Consider the following 23,773-nt stretch of genomic DNA (forward strand, 5'->3'; position numbering starts at 1 on the left):
GCAATGCCTCCGTCAAAAGAGCACCATACGAACATTGACAGTGCTATCCACAGGGAGCCTCAATTCCACAAGAGGAGCCTGGTTGTGGCAACCGCCAGATCGAAAAAGTGCCCTGGGACCGGAAAGAGTGAATACTGGAATTTAGGAATATATATCATTTTATACAGGGTAGCCTGGCCCAACAGGGATACGGGAAGCCTGCACCGGTGGTCCACGTCCTACGTGTACTCCTCTAGGATTCTGCCCAGATTATTTCCGAAAAAGAGCTTCTGATCACTGGTAATGTAAATACCCAGGTATTAGAATCCCTGGTACTCATTAGGTATGGGGCACTACCATTGCCCTTGCGACTGCCATCCCGCTAGGGGGAAGAGGTGCGATTTCTCTCAGTTAATGCACTGTCCTGAGAATTAGCCAAAGATAGCAAAGATTTTGAGAATCCTGCCAATGGAGTTCTCTGGTTCCACTGGGTACAGGACGTCGATTGCATACAGCGAGACAATATCCTCCCAATCAGGGTTCGAGCACAATCCACTGAGGAGCATGTTACCTCTGATCCAATTATCCAGGGGTTCCTTGTATCGACGCCCTACCCAGCACATACTCCTCTGACAGCACACTGTTAACCCTGACCCGCACAGAGGGTCTGGTGTACAGCAGTTGAAAGATTGGCCAACGCCCATTCTTTCCAGAAGTGTCAGCAAGTAGGGCCATTTTAGGGAATCAAAAGCCTTTACCATGTCCAATGACAGAAGAGAGGATGGCTCTCTCATTTGCCCCTCACCTGCCAGGCACCCGAATAAATGCTGCAAATTATGCCAGGTGGACCTATAAACCATAAACCCGGACAGGTTTGGGGCTACGATTGTGTGTATTATGTGCATCAACCTGGAGGCCAGAACCTTTGCTAGTACTTTAGTCTCAACGATGAGAAGAGAAATCAGCCTATGGACGAACAGCGGTCAGGTTTTTTCCTTGTTTGTGAATCAGAGCGAACATTTGCCTATCTGAAGTCTCTAGGAATATCCCCTGTGATGCGGGCCTCATGCAACATGTCTCAGATGGGTTTGACTACGTGGCGTCGCACATGCCTAGAAAACTCCAGGAGTAACCCATTTCGCCCTTGCGTTTTCCCGTATTTTAGTCGGGACAGGGCATCCGCAATCTCACCCTCCAGTATGTCCCCTTTCAGGGATTTGTCAGTCGCCTTGCCCAGTTGTGGGACCAGGATAATATGGAGGAAGCGATCCATGGTCTGGGTAGAACCTAAATCCAATTGCGAGGAGTATTTGTCTCCCAAATAGGCAGTAAAAGCACAGGCTATTTCAGCTGTCATTGTCGCCTTGCGGCCCTCCCACGTGTGTATCTCATGGGCCCATCTCCTCCCTTCTTCCCGGCACACCAACAATGCTGGCCGTTTTCCAGCCTTATTGCCTACCTCCTATAACTTATACTGCTTTGACCTATGAGGTGCCCGCACCTCCGGATACAGCAGAGTACGGTGGTCACCCCTTGTTACCTCTCTTCGGGAGGCCATACGCTCAGTCGGGAGCGGGGCGTATTGGGATCCCAAACTGCCACTTTTGCCCCCAGCTTCCTCGTTTAGCTTTCCCTATCCTTCCGTTTCCAGGTCAGATGGCCGAAGAGTTGACCTCTCATCACTGTTTTGTACGCCTCCCATAGGCTCGTCCCAGAGGCCAGGGAGCTCCGGTTCGCCTGGAAATCAAGCTCGGTTGTCTTCTAGATGAGCCTCTTGGTCTGCCAGTCTGTCAGTGCCCATGGTTCAAGCCTACAACCCATGGCAGAGCGAGGAGGTAGGCTGCGTGCGCGTGTCACTCCATTGTTCTTTAATGCAGAGGCAGAATTTAAGTTAATGTATTGGGAGAGAAACAAATCACCAGTGATATTCAAAAGCAGTGCAGGTTCACCGGCCTCAGTTTTGGACTGCTTAAAGAGCGCTTCTAGACTCCTGTTGACCTTTTGCAGAAGGCACCCTTGGGTGGCCTTAACTGTGTACCACGGTCTAAGTGGCATACAGAAGATACACATCTAGAAAGGCACCACATTGATAATAAAGAATGGGGCAATAGCAAAGGCGTTCCCTAATTTGCCTGGAGCCACGACCCCATGCAAATGAAGCCTCCTCCACTTAACTTTGCACCTGTGCCAAATATTCTCTGTGCAGTGGGCATTACAGAAATAAAGAAGTGGCTGTACAAGCATCTGCAACTCCTCTGTAATACAGAAGTGGCCCAGTGCCACAAAGAAATGGGAGCAAACGGCCTCTGTGTCCCTGGGGACTTCTGGAATCCAGACCCAAGTCTTAGGAGAGGTCAGGTAGAATTCCTGAAGACATCAGTCCGTGTCATAATTTGCATATCAATTAACCTGTGGCTATAAATAGTCAAAACAGAGTTACAATGATTAGGTGTTCTGTCATGCTGTCAGATGAAGGAGTCATAGATAGTTCAGCAGGTATAAATGCTCTTGGCCACACTTGAATCACTTTGTCATCAGTAAAAAAAAAAAAATGTAATTTTAATTGTGGGAAATTGTGTGGAGACACCGACCCTTTCAACCCACACATATTCACAGAGTGCGATTGGATCAGCCCCTTTCAGCCATTACTTGCTTGAAGTGTATTTTATCCTTTATATTTGCTGCAGGACTATTTTGTCGTTTTACATTTTGCAATGTTGAACAAAAAAGCATATAAGATGCTCAGTAAAACGAAATGGAAATAGGAAAATGTGGTATTTAAAGCTCTATCCTTAAAATATTTCAAACAAAGGGTGGTAGTGAGAACAGAATCGGTGCTTCCTGCTCCTTTTGGCCTGTCCAGTCACACCTCTGAAGTGCTTCCTTCATATGGATAAATCAGTGACAATTTAAAGAATGGAATAGTGTCTATCTGTAATAGCGTCTATCTGTAGGGTATCATGGGTATACAACTCAGCCATAGTATAGTTGCGTTCCTAATAGTTTAATGTTTACAGATTTACATATCAGCACCATGCTCGCCTTAACAGGTGTTGATTTCAGTACAGTCGACCACCGGTTCAAACAAACCAACTATACCACCACTAATTCTTTAACCAATTAGCCTTCCCTTGTACAAGGGTTTTGGATAGCTGCATATTCTAAAAAGGTCTAATAATTTATACCCTATTCATTACTGCCACACAAGGTGTAAGTGAATACAGAGCAAAGTCAGTATACAGCTTCCTCATGACTAAATTACTGTTGCAAATGTAAGATCCCTGCCCATGCTATCTAGCACAAATAATGCTAAATGTTTTCTCAATTCCAATAAATACAAGTATTGGCAAAGCCAATAGATCTCGCCTATTGGGGAGCTACTTGCTTAGGCAATAGGGTGTGGGGTGGTAAATGGGGAAGGGGACAGTCAAGGAAGGTCAGGTGGGAGTGCTTAACAGGAGGGTGGATGGTTGGTGGCGAGCAGGACAGTAAAACAAGCATTTGCAATGCAATAGGTCTTGCATTTGCTTGAGTTAGAGCTATTGGCATTGTAAATGCATAACTGGACTTTTCTTGCCACATAAATTGGTGAACCCTGCTGTATAATTTGGTCCTTTCTACCACATAATTCCAGTGGCCCAGCATATAACTAAAGCACTTCCATTTACCTTCTTCCTGTATCTGCAGCAAAAAATGAAAATATTGCCATTATTTATTATATTTTTTTATATTATTATTTTGGGTTCCTCCCAATCTAGTGTGGGGACCCAGATATGACCTAGACAGGAAGAGCACATCGTGCAGTGAGTTATGGGCAAACTGTTTTGTAAAAGGAATGCCCCATAATGCATTATTTTCGTGAGTTTCCTGGTGCAGCGAATATTGTAGTATCTTGACTGTAATGCTCAGAACAGCAACTAGAGGGCACCACTATAAAACTAACATTTGTAAGAAACATGGTCATGTAACCATATAGTCAGCCCCCAGAGAGCATAAAGAATGGCAAAACATAATGCAGCGTAACCATATATTTAGCCCCTACAGGGTGTAGTGCATTACACATTATGAGGCCTAGCAGGCCTACTAGAATAATATTACAAACACAAACTACACCCAGCTATAAAACAAAAGCTTCAGCCATGAGAGAACTTAAAAAGACATTGGCTAGTGGGAGGGGTTATTATTTTGCGGTCCCCTCAACCTAGTGTGGGGACCCAGAGATACCCTAGACAGAAAGAGTGCTTGTGTTGAACATTTTGATGGTTGTCCTATTGTCCTATGACCACCACACAGTGAGTTATGGGCAAAAATGTTTTGTGAAAAGAATTCCCTGCAAAGCATTGTGGGGCAAGTCTTCGAGTGCAGCAAATATTGTAGAATTTTGATTGTAATGCTCAGAACAGCCCCTAGAGAACACCATAATAAAAATAGCATTTGTAAAAAACATGGTCATGTAACCATATAGCCAGCCCTAGAGAGCATAAGGAGATAAAAATAGAATGTCAGAAAGTAATGCAGTGTAACCATATATGTAACCACTAAAGGGCATATTGCTTTCCACATTTTCAAGTCTAGCAGGCCCACAGCAATACTATTACAAACAAACTACTCCCAGCTGTAAAACAAAAGTTCCAGCCATGAGAAATCTTAAAAAAACACTGAATGGTGGGAGAGGTTACTATTTTGGGGTCCCTCTCAACCTAGTGTGCAGACTCAGAGATGACATAGATAGAAAGAGTGTGTTGTGCTGAACAGTTTGGTGGTAGTCCCATTGTCGTAGGACCGCCACAGGCCGAGTTATGGGCAAAAATGTTTTGAAAAATTAATGCCCGCAAAGCATTATCGGGCAAGTTTCCTGAGTGCATTGAATATTGTAGTATCAGCTGTGTTGAGAGAGCCGCTTTAAGGATTTTTGTATTTTGTTATGTGTTAAATCCTCCAGTTTGTATATTTTTCAACTGATAAACGTGTTAGGTGGTACTCATATAAAACTCTCCTCCAAACGAATTCGCACTATATGAAACTTCACATCTTCATGTAAAGCGCTCTTCCAATAGAGTTTGCGCTATATGAACCTTTTTAAAAAATTATTAAATAAATTAAAAAGAACCCCCTTCCAGCTTGCAGCCTTTGTGCGGAGACACCACAAATAAACAGCGGCATGCCCAAAACAAGGAAGAGGAAGGAACAGCATACGGCCACACAGAGTGAAGCGGCAAGGCAAAATAAAAAAGTAGTGCTCCACACTAAGGTATATGGACGATCGTGCAATAATCCATGTAACATTGTCTGTCTCCAAGGCGGTGTCATGCTATGGCGGACCGCAGCGCAAGCCAAGCATTTGGCTCGAGGCACAGCCGTGGTTCATAGCAGCCGGGCATGCCGCGCCCCTACTGTGCTTTATTTTCGCGCTCAAGGCCCCAAGTTGGGCATGAGGCTTCGGCGAGTCTTGGGCGCAGCGCGCCCTCAATATTTACCTGGTGAGCCTGTCCTTTTTTCTTCTTTCTTTTCTTTTTCTTCCTTTCCTCATGTTTTTATGTGTATATTCAGCAGCCATGTTCTTTGTTTTTCCCAGCATGCCTTTTTCCCTGCATGCCTTAGGAACCTTTTTCAAAATGGTGTTCTTTCTCTATATGTTCCTATGTTTCTTTCCCAATCCAACATGGTGACTTTCTACTTTCTGTTGGTCATTTCCTGTTCTTGGGTATTTAAGGTGAGTGATTCTTGTTCTCCTTGCGCTGCAACACTTCCTTTGATGGTGATCTTCACTCCTGATAATTTTTTTCTCCAGTTATTTTCCTCGCCTGTTCCAGCTTCTTCCAGTATTGTTTTTTCCTGTTGGAAGACTTACCTTTTTGCTTCTTTTTTGTTCCAGGGAGTTCCTGCTTAGAAGTTTTCCCTTTGGGGTTTTTTCCTCTGGGACTCCTTCTGGAGGGCATGGACTGCTTTTTGGCGTTCCTTCGTTGGCAGCACCGTGGCTACCAGAAAGGGCCGCCGTTACCTTGGTCAAGGCAGAACCTGCAAGAGTCAAGACCCTTCTGCGGTTCCAGTGGGCCAAAGACATAAACGACGAGTAGCCCGTGACAGGTGGCAACAGAGCAACCTGAAGGCGGGACAAATGGAAAGCATTTATCTATGAAATCAAGGGAAATGGGGGGTGGGGTTTGTGTATGTCTGTATGTAGTTGAAGTGAGGAGGAGGTGGAGAGGGATGGGGTAGGGGAAGGAGAGTGTATGCATGTGTGTGTCATGTGTATGGGTATGCATGCATGTCTGTGGGGGTGAATGTTGTGAGTGCGTGTGTTGGTGGGGGTGTGTCTGTGTGTGAATGTGTGTGTGTGGGTGCATGCATGCGTGTGTGCGGAGGTGTTTGGGGGGGTATCCCGGCGACAGGAACACAAGTTCCTCTCATCTGGATACCTTTCTGCCAATATTTTTGTGGTGGTGAGATAGCCAGGAAAATGCTGATGGTGTCACTAGTCGGAATAACCTCAGCTGTTATTCAACTCGCACTGGGCTGCAGGTGGAAACCTCCAGCCCGGCGCCCCGTGGTAAAGCAGCAGGACGGGCGGGGACGTGGATCATGGACCATCAGGGTCACATTGAGGGCCTTTGTCTGATGTTTTATTGAATGTTTTTATGAAGGCACTTGCCACAGAATGTGGAGCACACAGCTTATTTACCTTGCACAACTGGTTTATTTCTGGAGGACTTCTTTTGAAACTCTTCAATTAGGGAGGTAAAAAAACAGCTCAGAGTTATTTTTGCAGAGGTGGGGTGGAGTAAGACGTCAGAGAACACAGGACAGCATACCTGCTGATCAGTATAGGGAAAGGTGCGGAAGACATTGTGACGCGAAGGGTTAATTAGCTTGAGCAGTGTAGATGAGAGTGATGCCTGCTGAAATCACCGACCAACGTGGAAAAGTTCATGGTATTATTTTCAAGCTTGTTTGTGTAGAAGACTCCGTTTCAACCTTGAGAACGAGAGTACAGGGAGAAGATGGAATGAAAACAAAGGCTGGGGAAGGGCAGAGCAGCCAAGTGCTGATAACATAGCTAGAAAATGCCAGAAAGAGATAGAATCCAAGCTTCGAGTTATTTAAGCACTGAAGTGCGGGTGAGGGATTTGAAGCTCGCAGATGGGGTTGTGAAAGCTGCCATGGCCCAGTGCTGCCTCCCTGTTTTGCTGTTCAGAGACCGTGATGCTTGAGGGAGAGAGAGGTCCAAGCAGGCGGTAGAGGGCTTCCCAGCATTTTGTGGACAAAGTTAAGTTCCACACAGGGATGAAAAGCCTTTGTTTCTCTGCTCTATTATTATGATTGATTATTATGCTTGCACTGTGTTTATAATCTGAAGTATTCAGCACGTTAATATTTTGCTTTCTAAACATCGTAGTGTGAGCCTGCTACAGTAGTTGAAACATACATTTTGGTATGCAGTTAAGCAAAGCCAATCTGAAGAATTCAGCTTGTTTATATTTTGCTTTCTGAACATCGTAGAGTGAGCCTGCTGCAGTAATTGAAACATGCATTTTGGTGTGCAGTAAATCAAAGCTTATCTGAAGTATTCAACTCGTTTATATTTTACTTCCTGAACATCGTAGTGTAACACATTTTGGTATACAGTTATTCCAAGCTTATATCTGTCAAGGAACTCTTTGCTCATACGTATACATAGATGCTCTTTGTAGTGTACTTATATGTAAATAGATGCTTTTCATTGCTATTCTTATTCCACTATTGTTAATGTGCTAAATGCCTATATTTACCTGAAATTCTAGTAAAGCTAAATTGTATTCATAATTGGCGTGTGGTCCTTCATTGAGCGTCCTTATTGACTTATACCGAACAGGTGTCAACCAGTCACCTGGATAAGACATTTTGGTACCAGGAGTGGGGTATAAGTCAATAATGCCTCTTTGGGGATGTAAGAAAAGTGAGGCAGAGAGCGGAAGGCAGCATGGGGCAGAAGCCAGATCCATTCCCGGGTGGTTAGCAACTGACCCGTTCTCTGGTGTGGCAGGACTCCTGAACCAGTGGGCAGCACCGGTGTTATGGGAGGCATTAGATGAGAAAGTGACTCCTCTCTTAGTGGAAGATGCGGTTGACAGTGTGAAGCTAAGAGGGGCGAAGCTGGAGCTGAAAGCAGCAGGGCAAGTGGGATGGCTTTTCCTGTCTGCGCTCCGGACGGTATACAGGAAAACATTAACACAAGATGCGGAGATAAGAAAACTGCGAGATGAGATTGCAGCCTTGCAGGAAAGGCAGTTACTTATGAAAGAGACCATAGAAAGTGCAGTGACTCAGGGTGATCAAATGGAGGCAAGGTGCACAGCATTAGCAGTACGAGTAGCAAAACAGAAGAGTAGGCAGAAGCCTAAAATGCCCTCAACTATGCAAGTGGGGCACTGGTACGCAAACAGAAGAGTAGGCAGAAGCCTAAAATGCCCTCAACTGTGCAAGTGAGGGCACTGGTACGCAAACAGAAGAGTTTGCAGAAGCCTAAAATACCCTCAACTGTGCAAGTGAGGGCATTGGTACGCAAAGAAAATTGGGATCCATATACTTGGGATGGAACAGTCTCAGACAATGATGACTAGAATTGGGAGGATGAGGTGGAAGTACGTGTAACAGAACTAGGTGGAGTTGAAAGTGGAGAAGGACGTGTAGGTGAAATTGAAGGTGAAAGGGGAAGTGTAATGGAGGTTCGCCCACTCGTGCAAAATAAATCAAAGGGAGTGAATGGTGGGCAAATACAGAATTTTCATTTGGTAAGAGATTATACGCAGAGTGAGTTGTTGGAGATAACCCGTATGTTTAGGCAGATGCCTGCAGAGCCTTTGTTTAAATGGTTGGTGAGATTGTGGGGCACTGGAGCAAAAGATGCATTACAGAATCCTTTTATGTTAGGTCCCATCACAGAAGGAGACCCGTTTGAGCTGGAAATTATAGTACAGGATGATGTAGATGATGTAGTGATGTGGAGCCTATGGCAGAGGCAGGGAAAAAAGAGGGTGCCACAAGATTTGGCCTTAGTGGAAACAGAACGCATAACTGATGATTGGCCGGTCACCTTAAAAACATGGGTCCCCTTACTAGGTTGGACAAGAGAAGGAGGGGTTGGCAATAAAGTAGGCAGAGCACAGGAGTTTGCCATCGTGAAGTGGAAATGGTATCTGCAGCAGAGGGCAAAACCGGGACCAGCAGGAGTGTCAAAGTTACAAGAAGATAAGCTAGGGGCTTGCAGGCAATGGCCCCTGCGCCAGAGCCCTCTGAAATGGAATCCTCACCATTTAAGACAGCCCTGCCTTTTGAACGACTCACCGAAGAAGAATAGCAAAATGCATGGTTCACAGATGGTACAGCCCGGTACTATCAAGGAAAAAGACAATGGCAAACTGTTGCATTCCAGCCTGCTACAGAAACGATGTTGCTGCGAGGAGGGGATAATGAATCAAGCCAGCTTGCAGAACTGCAGGGGGTAGCAGCAGTGATCGAACAAGCCCCCATCGGAGAGAAAACATTTGTGTACACTGACAGTCGGGCCACTTACCAAGGACTAGTAAGCTGGGCCCGACTTGGCGCAAGAATGAATGGAAAATTAAAGGCACCCCCATTTCGGGAGGCGAGCAGCTACGGGAAGAGATGTGGGAGGAAGGGCAAAAATGTCAAATCTATGTGGGACATGTGGATGCCCATTGCCCCTCGGATACCTCACTTGCATCTCTATTCAACAACACCGCAGATCAAATGGCCAAAACGCGAATGGTGGTCATCAAGGCAGAAGCTAAAGCTGCTTTAGCAAACAGGGCCCATGCAACATCCGGACATCTAGGAGAGAATAGCACTTATGCATGGGCACAGCAACGTCAAATTCCAGTAACTAAAGAACAAGTGCAACAAGCAGTAAAGGAGTGCCCCACATGCAACCAGATTAGACAAATGCCCCTGCAAAAGAAGCCTAGCGGCCATATCAGAAGAGGAACTTCAGCTGCTACGGTGTTGCAATTGGACTATATCGGGCCGCTACCAAAAGAAGGAGGAAAAAGCTACGTATTGACCATGGTGGACACCTACTCTGGCCTTATGTTGGGTATGCCCTGTAAGTCTGCAGATCAAAAGTCCACTTTGCGAGGGCTAAACTACCTGATAAAACATTATGGGGCACCTGATGAGATCCAAACAGATAGGGGCACACACTTTTCAGCGAAAACAGTGCAGGCCTGGGTGCAGGAACAGGGAATTTGGTGGATTGTGCACCTTAGTTATTATCCACAAGCTGCAGGCATGATTCGGAGATATAACAGATTGGTGAAAGAACAGCTAAAAAAGTTATCTGCACATGACAGACTTGCACAATTGATTTGTGAACAAGCATACAACCCCCACATTGAAGAAAGATCTGCCCCCCCAATAACACCCAGAGAGGTAAGGGAGGATTTGGAAGCACAGTAAGAAAAGTATGGGTGAACCATCCAGGGAAAAAGCCAGAGGCAGGAGAGCTATTGAGTCAAGGGGTGGGGAGTACGTATATTGTAGTTTTAAAGAACTCTAATGTACCTGTATTTGTACCTGCAGTGAGACTTACCCCACGGTCATAAATGATGACATCTACGTTGATGATAGCAGAGAATGTCGTTACGGACCTTCATGTCACTTGTGCACCTCAAGCTGCTAACGTAACTGATGACCAGGGAAATGTTTCAATTTGCAACGTGAAGGTACCTGGAGGCAAGTGGATGGCTGCCAAAGCTGTGACCTGGAAGGTAACTGGACAGTAAATCAGACATGCCAACGGACTGAACGAGTTGCAGGGGATGCCAGTAACAGTACAGGCTTTGAGTTATATGCTAAATATGATATGTAAATATTGTGATACCAGGACACATGGTGGTTGTTACAATGAACAATGGAACCAAAGGAGTTCGATACTCCAAACCACCAGCCTTCTTGTTTTATGTAACCGAAAGACGCATGGTTAGCAACTTAAGCAACGTTTCTATACTTCGATATAGAATAGGATGTAAGCAAGCTCTGCATGCAAGCATAATTGATTGTATTGTGTTACAGATAAATATTGCCAAGGGGAATGTCTCAAAGTATGATCCATTATGTGCACCATGGACACCACAGTTATGGCCCTTGCCAAAGTTACGCATTAGAAGAGATCTAGGGTCCTTGTTAGCTGGGGCCACAGGAATCGGGGTAGGGGCCCTGAATTCTTTTGATGTTGAAGCCATTAGGAATAAGCTGTCTTCTACAGGATATAGTACAGGAGAGGCCATAAAAGTAATTTCTCACTGGGGGCCCACACACTCACAAGAAGTATGGAAAGTCCTGTGTGGGTTGTATCGCGATTGGCAATGGCATAATTTCACTTATGAACAATTCGGAAAAAAGCTTTTAAAACACACAAACAGTGGCTAAGGGCATCCAGTGCATACTGTGGCAAAGCATTGTTAATCAACAGTATGCAGACCTTAAAGCAGAATGGGGACAGCTTCAGGGTGAATATTGGAGACAACAATTGCAGTTGCCTGAAGAAATATGGGTAAAGCCCATACAGTTTCACTGTGAAGAAGAAATGTGTTATGCTCTTTTTGATATACCAAGAAGTGATCTTCCTCCTGACATATGGGGCCCCTTTATATTGCTCCCTGTTGTGATAAGTAAAAGAATGGTGGATACCTCACACTGACAAAAAGTGGATTGATTAAATAAATCACACTGTAGATCCCACTAGATGTGCAGATTGGTCTAAGGGGTGGGTATGTACCACACTGGACGGGTGCTAGATCCATGTCTTCACACAATACCGGGAGAATGTGAATGGTTACCTTATCCTATTAATTGGCACAGACTTATATCAGATAGGGACAGAGAGCATATGTTATGTCATTAATCATCCCTTACTTATTAACAGATTTATACAAACCACCGGAGAGCAAGTAATGTGTATGTGCAATATTACCAGCATTGTTGACATAATCACTCCCATCTTGTACCGACCAAGTTCACTATAACCACATTACAGACACAAATGCGTGCGCAGTTAGAGTAGAACATCTCGCTTGTTGTTAAGCTACCCAGATTAGATGCAATCAGGCACTAAGCACAAGTTACCTTTGCTAAATTTGATATGGCAGCTAAATACACCAAGGATACAGCCATACTGATGACCATAAACCCTAAACAGCTTATGCACTCTGCTTCATGCATCCAGCAAATAACTGAGCATCATTGGTATGACATCTTTTTAGGCTGGGCACTAGGAGCTATGAAGAAGCTAAATCTAGTGTTACAACAGCTAATTTGGTTATTTATTGTTTGTGTTACGCCAAAGACTATACTATGTAGACTATGGCCCTCATTCTGACCCTGGCGGTCTTTGACCGCCAGGGCGGAGGACCGCGGGAGCACCGCCGACAAGCCGGCGGTGCTTCAATGGGGATTCCGACCGCGGCGGTAAAGCCGCGGTCGGACCGGCACCACTGGCGGGGTCCCGCCAGTGTACCGCGGCCCCATTGAATCCTCCGCGGCGGCGCAGCTTGCTGCACCGCCGCGGGGATTCTGACCCCCCCTACCGCCATCCAGATCCCGGCGGTCGGACCGCCGAGATCCGGATGGCGGTAGGGGGGGTCGCGGGGCCCCTGGGGGCCCCTGCAGTGCCCATGCCACTGGCATGGGCATTGCAGGGGCCCCCGTAAGAGGGCCCCTACATGTATTTCACTGTCTGCTGCGCAGACAGTGAAATACGCGACGGGTGCAACTGCACCCGTCGCACAGCTTCCACTCCGCCGGCTCGATTCCGAGCCGGCTTCATCGTGGAAGCCTCTTTCCCGCTGGGCTGGCTGGCGGTCTGAAGGAGACCGCCCGCCAGCCCAGCGGGAAAGTCAGAATTACCGCCGCGGTCTTTCGACCGCGGAACGGTAACCTGACGGCGGGACTTTGGCGGGCGGCCTCCGCCGCCCGCCAAGGTCAGAATGAGGGCCTATATGTATGCACAAAACAGCTTTATACTAAGATGCAGGCGGTTAGAATAACGCTGACAAGTATTAGTAGCAACCTAGCTAGTGAAATTACAAAGTAAATGATATCTGTTTCGCATGCATCGCACTCATCTAAGAGGTGTAGGGATCAGTATAGGGAAAGGTACGGAAGACATTGTGACACGAAGGGTTAATTAGCTTGAGCAGTGTAGATGAGCGTGAGGCCTGCTGAAATCACCGAACAACGTGGAAAAGTTAATGATATTATTTTCAAGCTTGTTTGTGTAGAAGACTCCTTCTCAACCTTGAGAACGAGAGTACAGGGAGAAGATGGAATGAAAACAAAGGCTGGGGAAGGGCAGAGCAGCCAAGTGCTGATAACATAGTTGAAAATGCCAGAAAGAGATAGAATCCAAGCTTTGAGTTATTTAAGCACTGAAGTGCGGGTGAGGGATTTGAAGCTCGCAAATGGGGTTGTGAAAGCTGCCATGGCCCAGCGCTGCCTCCCTGTTTTGCTGTTCAGAGACCGTGATGCTTGAGGGGGAGAGCGGTCCAAGCAGGTGGTAGAGGGCTTCCCAGCATTTTGTGGACTAAGCTAAGTTCCACACAGGGATGAAAGGCCTTTGTTTATCTGCTCTATTATTATGATTGATTATTATGCTTGCACTGCACTGTGTTTATAATCTGAAGTATTCAGCTCGTTAATATTTTGCTTTCTAAACATCGTAGTGTGAGCCTGCTACAGTAATTGAAACATACATTTTCGAATGCAGTCAAGCAAAGCTAATCTGAAGAATTCAGCTTGTTTATATTTTGCTTTCTGAACATCGTAGTGTGAGCCTGCTACAGTAATTGAAACATACATTTTGGTATGCAGTTAAGCAAAAAGCTAATCTGAAGATTTCAGCTCGTTTATATTTTGCTTTCTGAACATCATAGTGTGAGCCTGCTGCAGTAATTGAAACATGCATTTTGGTGTGCAGTAAAACAAAGCTTATCTGAAGTATTCAACTCGTTTTACTTCCTGAACATCATAGTGTAACACATTTTGGTATACAGTTATTCCAAGCTTATATCTGTCAATGAACTCTTTGCTCATATGTATACATAGATGCTCTTTGTAGTGTACTTATATGTAAATAGATGCTTTTCATTGCTATTCTTATTCCACTATTGTTAATGTGCTAAATGCCTACATTTAGCTGAAATTCTAGTAAAGCTAAATTGTATTCATAATTGGCGTGTGGTCCTTCATTGAGCGTCCTTATTGACTTATACCGAATGAGTGTCAACCAGTCACCTGGATAAGACACCTGCCAATGTTTCAGATTGCTATGTGTGACATTTTCATAATTTCAGTGTTATTATGAGTGACATTTCACCAATTATGAGTGACAATTTTTCGCAAGCAAAATCAAGCGATGAAGGCGAGGGAACCATATAAATATCGTAATATTCAGAGAATCATATACAACCTGTTGTACACCAGCGCCACCTTGTGGCCTGTGATAAACATTACTCGGAGAGTACCTAGCAGAGTGAGAAACTGGAATTAGAAGGATTTACCTCAGTTAAGGACATGGTTCTTTTGCATGACAATCTCAGGTATTGCGGTAATGTGGGAAAATTACCGAAAATGTGTTATTCTAACGCGCTTTGCGTGACACCTTGCAGGGCGTGGGCAGCTCTTATCAAATATGGCTCTATACAATTTTGTGGACTTTAGAGGGACCTCTGCCAACTTCCTGATCAGGTACAGCTACATTTTTGATGACTTTCATTAATGACCCGTGTTACTGCACTCTAATGCAGTTAGTAGCATAAGAAAGATCTAGGAACTCACCCATTGCGTATCCATGCAGTCGTCTACTCATTCATCTATCCATGCACTCACTCACTATCCATATGTCCGTGAGAAGCCATGTTTCAAGTTTTGGTCTTTAATTTAACAAGAGAATGGAATACAAGTTGTTGTCTTGGAACCAATCCCATCACACCTAAACAACTATGATTTATAAATGCTAATTCCAGGGCTAGACATCTGGTGCATAAATACGTGGCTAATGCTGACTTGCACCAATTTAAGATTGTGCACAATAATTTCTATTCAAGACAGTAGCGATGTTACTAAAAGAGTGGCGTGGAGTAGCATTGTACAATATGCAGTAAGGAGCTAGGAAAAACCTTAGTGCAACTTTGCATCACCCTGGCAATTAAAGTAGTCCGGGCCCGGTGGTCCTGCAGAGAGGGAGTAATCTGGCAACCACAGCTTTGTCTGGCTTTACTTACACTACAAAATAATCGATAATACACATAATATGGCACCCAGATTTACTGCAGTTTTATTTTTTTAAATATATTATTTGTCTGTGTAAATGTATTATTTTTTTCATAATTTGTGTTTTCTTATGCTAATGTATTTCTCGTTTGCCACATTTTCATTCATGTTCCTTTGTTCAAATAACTCGAGATCCCATCATTTTTTCACGATGCACCCCTTTATTGATATTTCTACTGTTCTCTTCCTCTTTTATACTTGTTTATAAATAGCTGTATGTTCCAATGTTTTATAATCTGTCCTCGATTGCCTGGTGAACCACATACAATGGTCTGGCAAGAATCTGATGTTCACTGGTATCAGGTGCAGTTATAAATAAAGCATCCATCCATTCATCAGGCCCCTCAGTGTTTTTCATATGAGGTGTGCAAGTACAGTTTCAATTTTCATTGGCTGGCTTTGAAAGAAGCCCAAAACCTATTGTGGAATGATTGCCCTGTAGATCTCAGTTGGTCCCCGTTCCTCCTTTTAGTTAGCTTTGAGTCATTATTCGCAACAGTCTGGTAGTCACCAAAAACACACGCTAATTGAGTCATCTAATCCGTATAAAAAATTTAGCAATTTTAATTATTCAATGCCAACTAGATAACAGCACCTCATTAAGGGCAGGTAAGAGAACCCGTGGAGAACAGCCAAACACATACACATATCACAGCCTTTTCAGAGTGGAATTCCTGGCAACATTAATTTTCAGGTCTGTTAAAAGACAACTTTGGCTGTTTACTGGAGTTTATAACATTAAAAGGCATCCTGATGGGGGCTTCGGATCAGCCCATTTCAGCTACTGGCTGCTTTGGCTCAGCCCCCTTCCTTCATGGTGAAAGTGTAATTTCACGTTTTGAATCAGCCAATAGGAGAATCTCCTATGTACCTTTAAGCTGCTATATGAATGAGGGTTATTCGTTTGCCACATATATTTATTATATTTTTTATCCTGTTTCTTTTTCATTTAGAGGCTGCTGTTTCAGTTCAAATGTTCGTAGAGAATGTGTGCCATCTGTGTGTTTTAACACAGAGCTTTCACGAATTAATTTGGCAATCACATTTGTATTTGTTAGTCATTACTAATTGCCTTGTCCTTATGTACCCAGCATCTCTTGTATGGTGAACCTTGGAGAGGGAGGACTCGTCTTAGATAGCAAGGAAGCTTAGAGCCTCTTTGAATAGCTTCCAAGAAAAGATGGTCTTGAGCATCATGGAGGCTTCACTAAAATGCATTAATATTAATCTCCAGTTTTTCTCCCAACTGTATCCTGGTAATGCCTCCCTTACATTGTCTGGCAGCATTCAGCATCCTGCACGATCAGCCCTATAAACTACCAAATCAGTAATAAATGAAGTATGGGCTATAGAGGTTATTGAAACATGTTTTACCTTTCCGTTAGTAGTACAAGCATCAGCTCTAAGGCAGCCATGCAAGTTAGTAAAGATAGTTAAATAAGAGCCTTGCGAACATGGAAGAGGCCAGGAGGGCACGGAAAGGTCAAAGATGCGCGCTAAAGCAGGGCCTGGAGAATCTGGAGGAGAATGTCAAAGAAAATGAGCTGGCGTAACATTAATGAGGAGTTTTGTCTGGGACCCTTGAGACCCCGTCCCTGTGTGCGTTTCTCCAGACCCCGAAAGACTCCCAGTCTAGAAAAAAATGGCCCCAGGAAGATGGCTAAGGAGGTGCAGTGACTGCATACTAAAGGATGAAACAGGTTGACCACTAGGCACAAACAGCCTTGAAGAGAAGATAGCAAGAGATGAAAGCGTTGCTAGAGGAAGGATGGCTTATGTAGAAAGTTTGTCCAAAGACGGCAGGTGCCATGAGAAACAAATGCTGAAACTCCATTTCCTGGGAGGAGCAAAAGAAACGGTGAAATCACTGACCTTTAGCTCATGAGGGAAAAACATTAAATGAGTGTATTTTTAGGGTCGAGCCTGCGCTCCCGCATCCGTTTCGCAGCGAGACTCTTTTGTATTTAGAAAAGGGCTGGAAGCCCTGTCAACTTCACTTCAGTGAAGTTGACAGTATTTTTTATTGGTTGGTGGGCTTCTCTGCTTGCTTTCATTAGTCGAAGGCACGCATTTGTCATGCCTTTTCCGGTGGCTAGCCCTCCTCCAGCGCAGGGACCAAGTACAGAAAACATGCGAGGCTCGCTGTTTTCCATCGGGCTCGTGGACTTTTTTTTCTCTAATTTACGAGCCCGATCTCGCTTGGCAGAAGTCGAGCGCTTTAAGTACTTGATTTCACTTTTTCGGGTTATGTACATAAATGCACTTTTGCCCGATAGGTGAAAAGTCGGGTTAGGAGTTTACATCGTGATCAGCTCTAACATGAGCAAACGCGAGACCGGATGCATTGTAAACGCTTGTTATTGCATGTTAAGAAAAATTTCACTGACATGCTTAGCACTTAAAAGTGGGCAATCTTTATCTTGGAATGATGTGGGTGCTCCCTTTTTCAGGCAGATTCTAGATCTTCTTTTTTTTTTTTAAACGTTTTATTTATTTGAAAAGCAAACTACACATCCCATGCAAGATATATTTTCATGTACGTATAACATTACATTTTGTTCCACTTCAGTGTCGCTTTTAATGTTTCACTTCAGGGCAAAAACCCTCACCGCCCTCCTTCCCAAATGGTCATAGGACTATGTAGTGCCATTTCCGTTTTGTTCCTCTTGCATGCCTGTGGTTGCCAAGGCGGAGCCGGACAGGGCTCCAAAGTGATGCCTCTATAGTCGGCCCACCCCTGCCAGATCTTCCCATATTTTTGGGGACATCCAAATCCTTGGTAGATTGGCTTCTCCAGGGCCTTACAGTGGTCGATACTTGTAGCCCATTTAGCTGTGGGAGGAGCTGAAGACGACTTCCATTCTTGGTCAATGTCTCTCTTGGTTATTCCTAGTCCCAGCCACAACAGTGCTTTATGGTATGTATTACCCTCAAGGCCATCAGTGATAAGCAGTAGGATCAGTTTGGGGTCTTTGGGGATCGGCCACCCCAGCAGCTCCCCCAGTGTGCCCAGAATGTGTGACCAATAAGCAATGAGTGCAGGACACTGTCAGGAGGTGTGTAGTAAGTTGCCTACTGCTTGCTCGCATCTCAGGCAGCTGCCCGATGGGATCAGGCTCATTATGTGAAGTTTGGTGCGTGTGTAGTGCGTTCTGTGTAATAGTTTGAATTGTATCAACCAAAATTGTGCGGCAACTGATCTTTCAAGCAGGGCTTCCGGCGCTTCGTGTCAATCTTTGTCGTCCAACGATCCCAAGTTTGCCTCCCGTACCGAACCATGCAGTCGCATGTTTTACGAATGAGCAAGTGTTAGACCTGACAGCCTTAGGGTAGTCACCCCTAACTTTTTGCCTGCCTCCCTCCTCATTTTTGGATACTGTTTTTGCTGGTTTTTAGACTCTGCGCACTTTACCACTGCTAACCAGTGATAAAGTGTATATGCTCTCTCTCTGTAAACATGGTAACTTTGGATCATACCTGATTGAACTATTTAATCTACTTATAAGTCCCCAGTCATGTGCACTCCAGGTGCCTAGGGCATATAGATTAAATGCTACTAGTGGACCCGCAGCACGGATTGTGCCACCCACTTAAGTAGCTCCTTTTCCTTGTCCCAGGCCTACCATTGCTAGGCCTGTGTGTGCAGTTTCACTGCCACCTCGACTTGGCATTTAAAAGTACTTGCCAAGCCTAGAACTCCCCTTTTTCTGCATATAAGTCACCCTTAATGTGTGCCCTGGGTATCCCCTAGAGCAGGGTGCTGTGTAGGTAAAAGACAGGACATGTACCTGTGTAGTTATATGTCCTGGTAGTGTAAAACTCCTAAATTCGTTTTTGCACTACTGGGAGACCTGCTCCCTTCATAGGCTAACATTGGGGCTGCCCTCATACACTGTTGAAGTGGCAGCTGCTGATCTGAAAGGAGCAGGGAGGTCACATTTAGTATGGCCAGAATGGTAATACAAAATCCTACTGACTGGTGAAGTCGGATTTAATATTACTATTCTAGAAATGCCACTTTTAGAAAGTGAGCATTTCTTTGCACTTAAATCCTTCTGTGCCTTACAATCCACGTCTGGCTAGGTTTAGTTGACAGCTCCTTGTGCATTCACTCAGACACACCCCAAACACAGGGTACTCAGCCTCACTTGCATACATCTGCATTTTGAATGGGTCTTCCTGGGCTGGGAGGGTGGAGGGCCTGCCCTCACACAAAGGACTGCCACACCCCCTACTGGGACCCTGGCAGACAGGATTGAACTGAAAGGGGACCTGGTGCACTTCTTAGCCACTCTTTGAAGTCTCCCCCACTTCAAAGGCACATTTGGGTATAAAACAGGGCCTCTGCCCTACCTCATCAGACACTTGCTGGAGAAGAAACCGGAACCAGAAACTACATCCTGCCAAGAAGAACTGCCTGGCTGCTCAAAGGACTCACCTGTCTGCTTTCTACAAAGGACTGCTGTCTTGCTGTTGCCCTGCTGCCTTGCTGAACTCTTGTCTGGCTGTGAAAGTGCTCTCCAAGGGCTTGGATAGAGCTTGCCTCCTGTTCCTTGAAGTCTCAGGACCAAAAAGACTTCTTCCTTTCACTTGGACGCTCCGTGCGCCGAAACTTTCGACGCACAGCTTGTTTCGCGGCGAGAAAAACGCCGCACACCGACGCTGATCGACGCGACGCCCTCGGGGCGATCGAGACTTCGACGCACAACCTCGCAAGGACAAAGCCGCTCGACTTTCCAGGAGAAATCGACGCGACACCCACCGTGAGTGCGAAACTTTGACGCACGGCCTCGCAAGGACAACGCCGCCCGACTTCCAAGGAGAAATCGACGCGACGCCTGCCGTGAGACCAAACTTTCGACGCACGGCCTCGCAAGGACAACGCCGCCCGACTTCCAAGGTGAAATCGACGCGACGCTTACCGTGAGATCGAAACTTCGACGCGCAGCCCCGCAGAACGACGCGCAGCCGGAGAACAAGCAGGAGAATCCACGCACAGACCCGGGACATCTGGTAATCCCCGCGATCCACAAAAAGAGACTGTCTGCGCGCCGGAAAACGACGCCCGACTTCCCCGCGTGGAAAAGACCGACGCAAGTCTGTGTGTGCTGAGGAGAAATCGACGCACACACCCCTTTTTCCACGCATCTCTTCTCCTGTGGCCCTCTAAGGAGATTTTCCACCAGAAACCAGGTACTTTGTGCTTGAAAGACACTGTATTGCATTCTAAAGACTTAAGACACTCTATATCACTTCCCTGTGATATTTCTACAATTTTCCATTGCAACTTTATTCTTTTTGACCTACAATTATCCTGATAAATATTATATATTTTTCTAAACCCTGTGTGGTGTATTTTTGTGGTGCTATATGGTGGTATTGTATGATTTATTGCACAAATACTTTACACATTGCCTTCTAAGTTAAGCCTGACTGCTCGTGCCAAGCTACCAGAGGGTGGGCACAGGATAATCTTGGATAGTGTGTGACTTACCCTGACTAGAGTGAGGGCTTTTGCTTGGACAGGAAGTAACCTGACTGCCAACCAAAAACCCCATTTCTAACATTGGTGATCAGCGGTGAGGATAGGACTTGTATTTGTGCAGTGACATACAGTAGCTAAGTATTTCACTACATACCCACAGTTGAAGGTCAACTTGGTGTTTATCTCTTTTTGAAAATCCGTTTTTTCCTGACAATTTTCAAAAACTAAATCCTCACTCAACATGTCTCTGACTGGGTCTCAGACAGGGGACTTTGACCTAGTCCAGTTGGATACATACACGGTCAAACAACTAAGAGGATTCTGCAGGGCATTAAGGGTACCCACCCAAGGGGCCTCCAGAAAGGAGGACTTTCAAGTGGCGCTGAGGGCCTGGGCAGAAGCCCATTTAGAGGATGATGAGGAAGAGGAGCCAGAAAATGGCCCCTCAGAAGGATTTCCACTATCTATGGATGGTGGTACCACTGCAATTGTGCACCCTTCCAGACCAGGGAGCAGTGTCTCCATGCAAAGCCTGACCGCAGAGGAAAGGAGAGAAGAAAGGGAGTTCCAATTGCAAATGGCGAAACTGAAAATTGAGGCTCAACAGGAGGAGAAGAGGGCAGAAAGAGAAGCCAAACAAGCTGAGGCTGAAAGAGCAGCCAAACAGATTGAAGCTGAAAGAACAGCCAAACAAGTGGAAGCTGAAAGAGCGTTGGCTGAAAAGAAACTATTGTTGGCTCATGAACTGAGTCTCAAGGAGCTGGAGATCAAGGCAAGACAGTCTGAATCCAGCAATAATGGTGGCAGCATACAGACAGGACCTGCTGGAGAAAAGAAGGTTCGTATACCCAAAAATGTGGTGCCCAGTTTTGTGGTGGGAGATGACATAGATAAATGGTTAGCTGCTTATGAAGTTGCACTAAGGGCTCATGAGGTTCCTGAAGGGCAATGGGGGGTAGCTATGTGGGGTTATGTGCCGCCATTGGGGAGGGACACACTTCTCACATTGGATCCACCGGATCAAAACACATACCCACTCCAGAAAGCCACTTTAATTGCCAAGTTTGGGCTGACCCCTGAGGGATACCGTCAGAGGTTCAGGGACAGCACCAAACAATCCACACAAACATGGGTAGATTTCTTTGATTTCTCTAGTAAGGCACTGAATGGATGGGTGCGGGGCAACAAAGTAGCAGATTATAAAGGTTTATATGACTTGATCCTGAGAGAGCATATGCTTAATGTTACTTATACCGATTTGCGCCAGCACCTAGTGGATAGTAAGCTGACTGATCCCAGGAAGCTTGCTGAGGAGGCGGACCTCTGGGTTAGCACCAGAGTGTCCAAAAAGGTACCTGGGGGGGACTCCCACAAAGGTGGTCAGGGTTCCCAACAGAAGAAAGAGGGGGGAGATAAACTTACAGATAAGGAACTCTCTAAAGGCCCCCAAAAGAATTCCCAGGGAGGGGGTGGCAACCCTTCCTTTTCCAAATTTGGGAAGAAACCAGGGACATTTGACAGGTCAGGAAAATCTAGCCCCAAATGCATGGAGTGTTACCAATATGGTCACTACAAAGGCGACCCACAGTGCCCCAAGAGGGCACCGTCCACTACCGGACAGGCGCCTGGGTTGACTAGTGTAGCACTCGGGGGGGAGATGGACCCCACTAGCTTTGGGGAGCAGGTAGAGATTTCCCTAGTGTCCCTGGGGGAAGGAGAAATGATGTCCAAGGTCCACATGCCTAAAAATACTTCCAAGTACCGGCAGTGGGTCCTCATTGATGGGCAGAAGGTGGAGGCTCTGCGTGACACAGGAGCCAGTATGACTACTATCAAGAGTCAGCTGGTGTCCACAGAGCAGATAATCCCGAATACATTCCACCAGGTCATAGTCGCTGACAACCGCGAGAGTCACCTACCGGTGGCTCGGGTTCCCTTTGAGTGGGGGGGGGTCTCTGGTACTCTGAAAGTAGCTGTGAGTCCTGCCATGCCTGTAGATTGTCTGTTAGGCAATGATCTAGAGCATACTGCTTGGAAAGAAGTAGAGCTCAGATCTCACCTGGAAATGTTAGGGTTACCTGAGTGGGTCTGCATGACCACCCGGTCCATGGCTGACCGAGAGGGAAGTCAAGGGCCCCTGGAGCCTGGAACGATGGCCCAGGGAGCTGCCAAGAGGAGGGACGAGGGGCGCGGGAAACCGGCCCCAGAAGTTCCCACAGTGGCTGACGGGGCTCCTGAGGAGGAGACTCCCGAGCCAACTGGGGAAGACATTGCCACCCTAGGTGACTTACCGGAGCTTGCTGGCTGGCAAGTTGAGGGTGGACCCACCAGGGAGGAATTCTGCCAGGCGCAGAAAGAGTGTCCCACTCTAGAAGGGTTGAGGAAACAAGCCTTAAACCAGGCAGCAGGTGACGCCTCTGGCAATCACCACCTATATTGGGAGAATGATCTCCTCTACAGTGAGCCTAGGGTTCCGGTCTTTGGGGCAGCACGTGTGCTGGTGGTCCCCCAATGTTACCGAGCCTTCCTACTGGGTCTGGCTCACGACATTCCCCTGGCAGGACATTTGGGACAAGACAAGACCTTCAACAGGCTTGTCAACCACTTTCACTGGCCCAAAATGAGGACACACTCAGACAAATTCTGCAGGGCTTGTCCTACCTGCCAGGCTAGTGGTAAAGCAGGAAAGAGGGTTAAAATCCCCCTGATTCCACTTCCTGTCGTTGGCACCCCCTTTGAAAGGGTGGGCGTCGACATTGTTGGCCCCTTGGACCCCAAAACTGCCTTAGGCAACAGGTTTATCCTGGTTTTGGTGGACCATGCCACCCGGTACCCAGAGGCAATCCCTCTGAGGACCGTAACTGCATCGGTGGTAGCCAGAACCCTGATGGGGATATTTACCCGTGTGGGGTTCCCCAAGGAGATAGTGTCTGACAGAGGCACTAACTTCATGTCCGCGTACATGAAGCATCTGTGGGATGC

The 23,773-nt window shown here is 46.0% G+C and overlaps 1 long non-coding RNA gene across 1 annotated transcript in view; it reads left to right on the top strand.

Annotated features, from left to right (window-relative positions):
* The window catches only part of LOC138266215 (uncharacterized), a 170,291-nt gene extending 164,186 nt beyond the window's left edge, over window positions 1–6,105 (top strand). Inside the window, exon 3 of the long non-coding RNA XR_011199483.1 lies at window positions 5,855–6,105. This is a non-coding gene — a long non-coding RNA (uncharacterized lncRNA). The remainder of the gene's footprint in view (window positions 1–5,854) is intronic.
* Window positions 6,106–23,773: the final 17,668 nt, after the last annotated feature.

Source organism: Pleurodeles waltl, chromosome 11 (assembly GCF_031143425.1).
Source record: "Pleurodeles waltl isolate 20211129_DDA chromosome 11, aPleWal1.hap1.20221129, whole genome shotgun sequence".
NCBI classification, from domain to species: Eukaryota; Metazoa; Chordata; class Amphibia; order Caudata; family Salamandridae; genus Pleurodeles; species Pleurodeles waltl.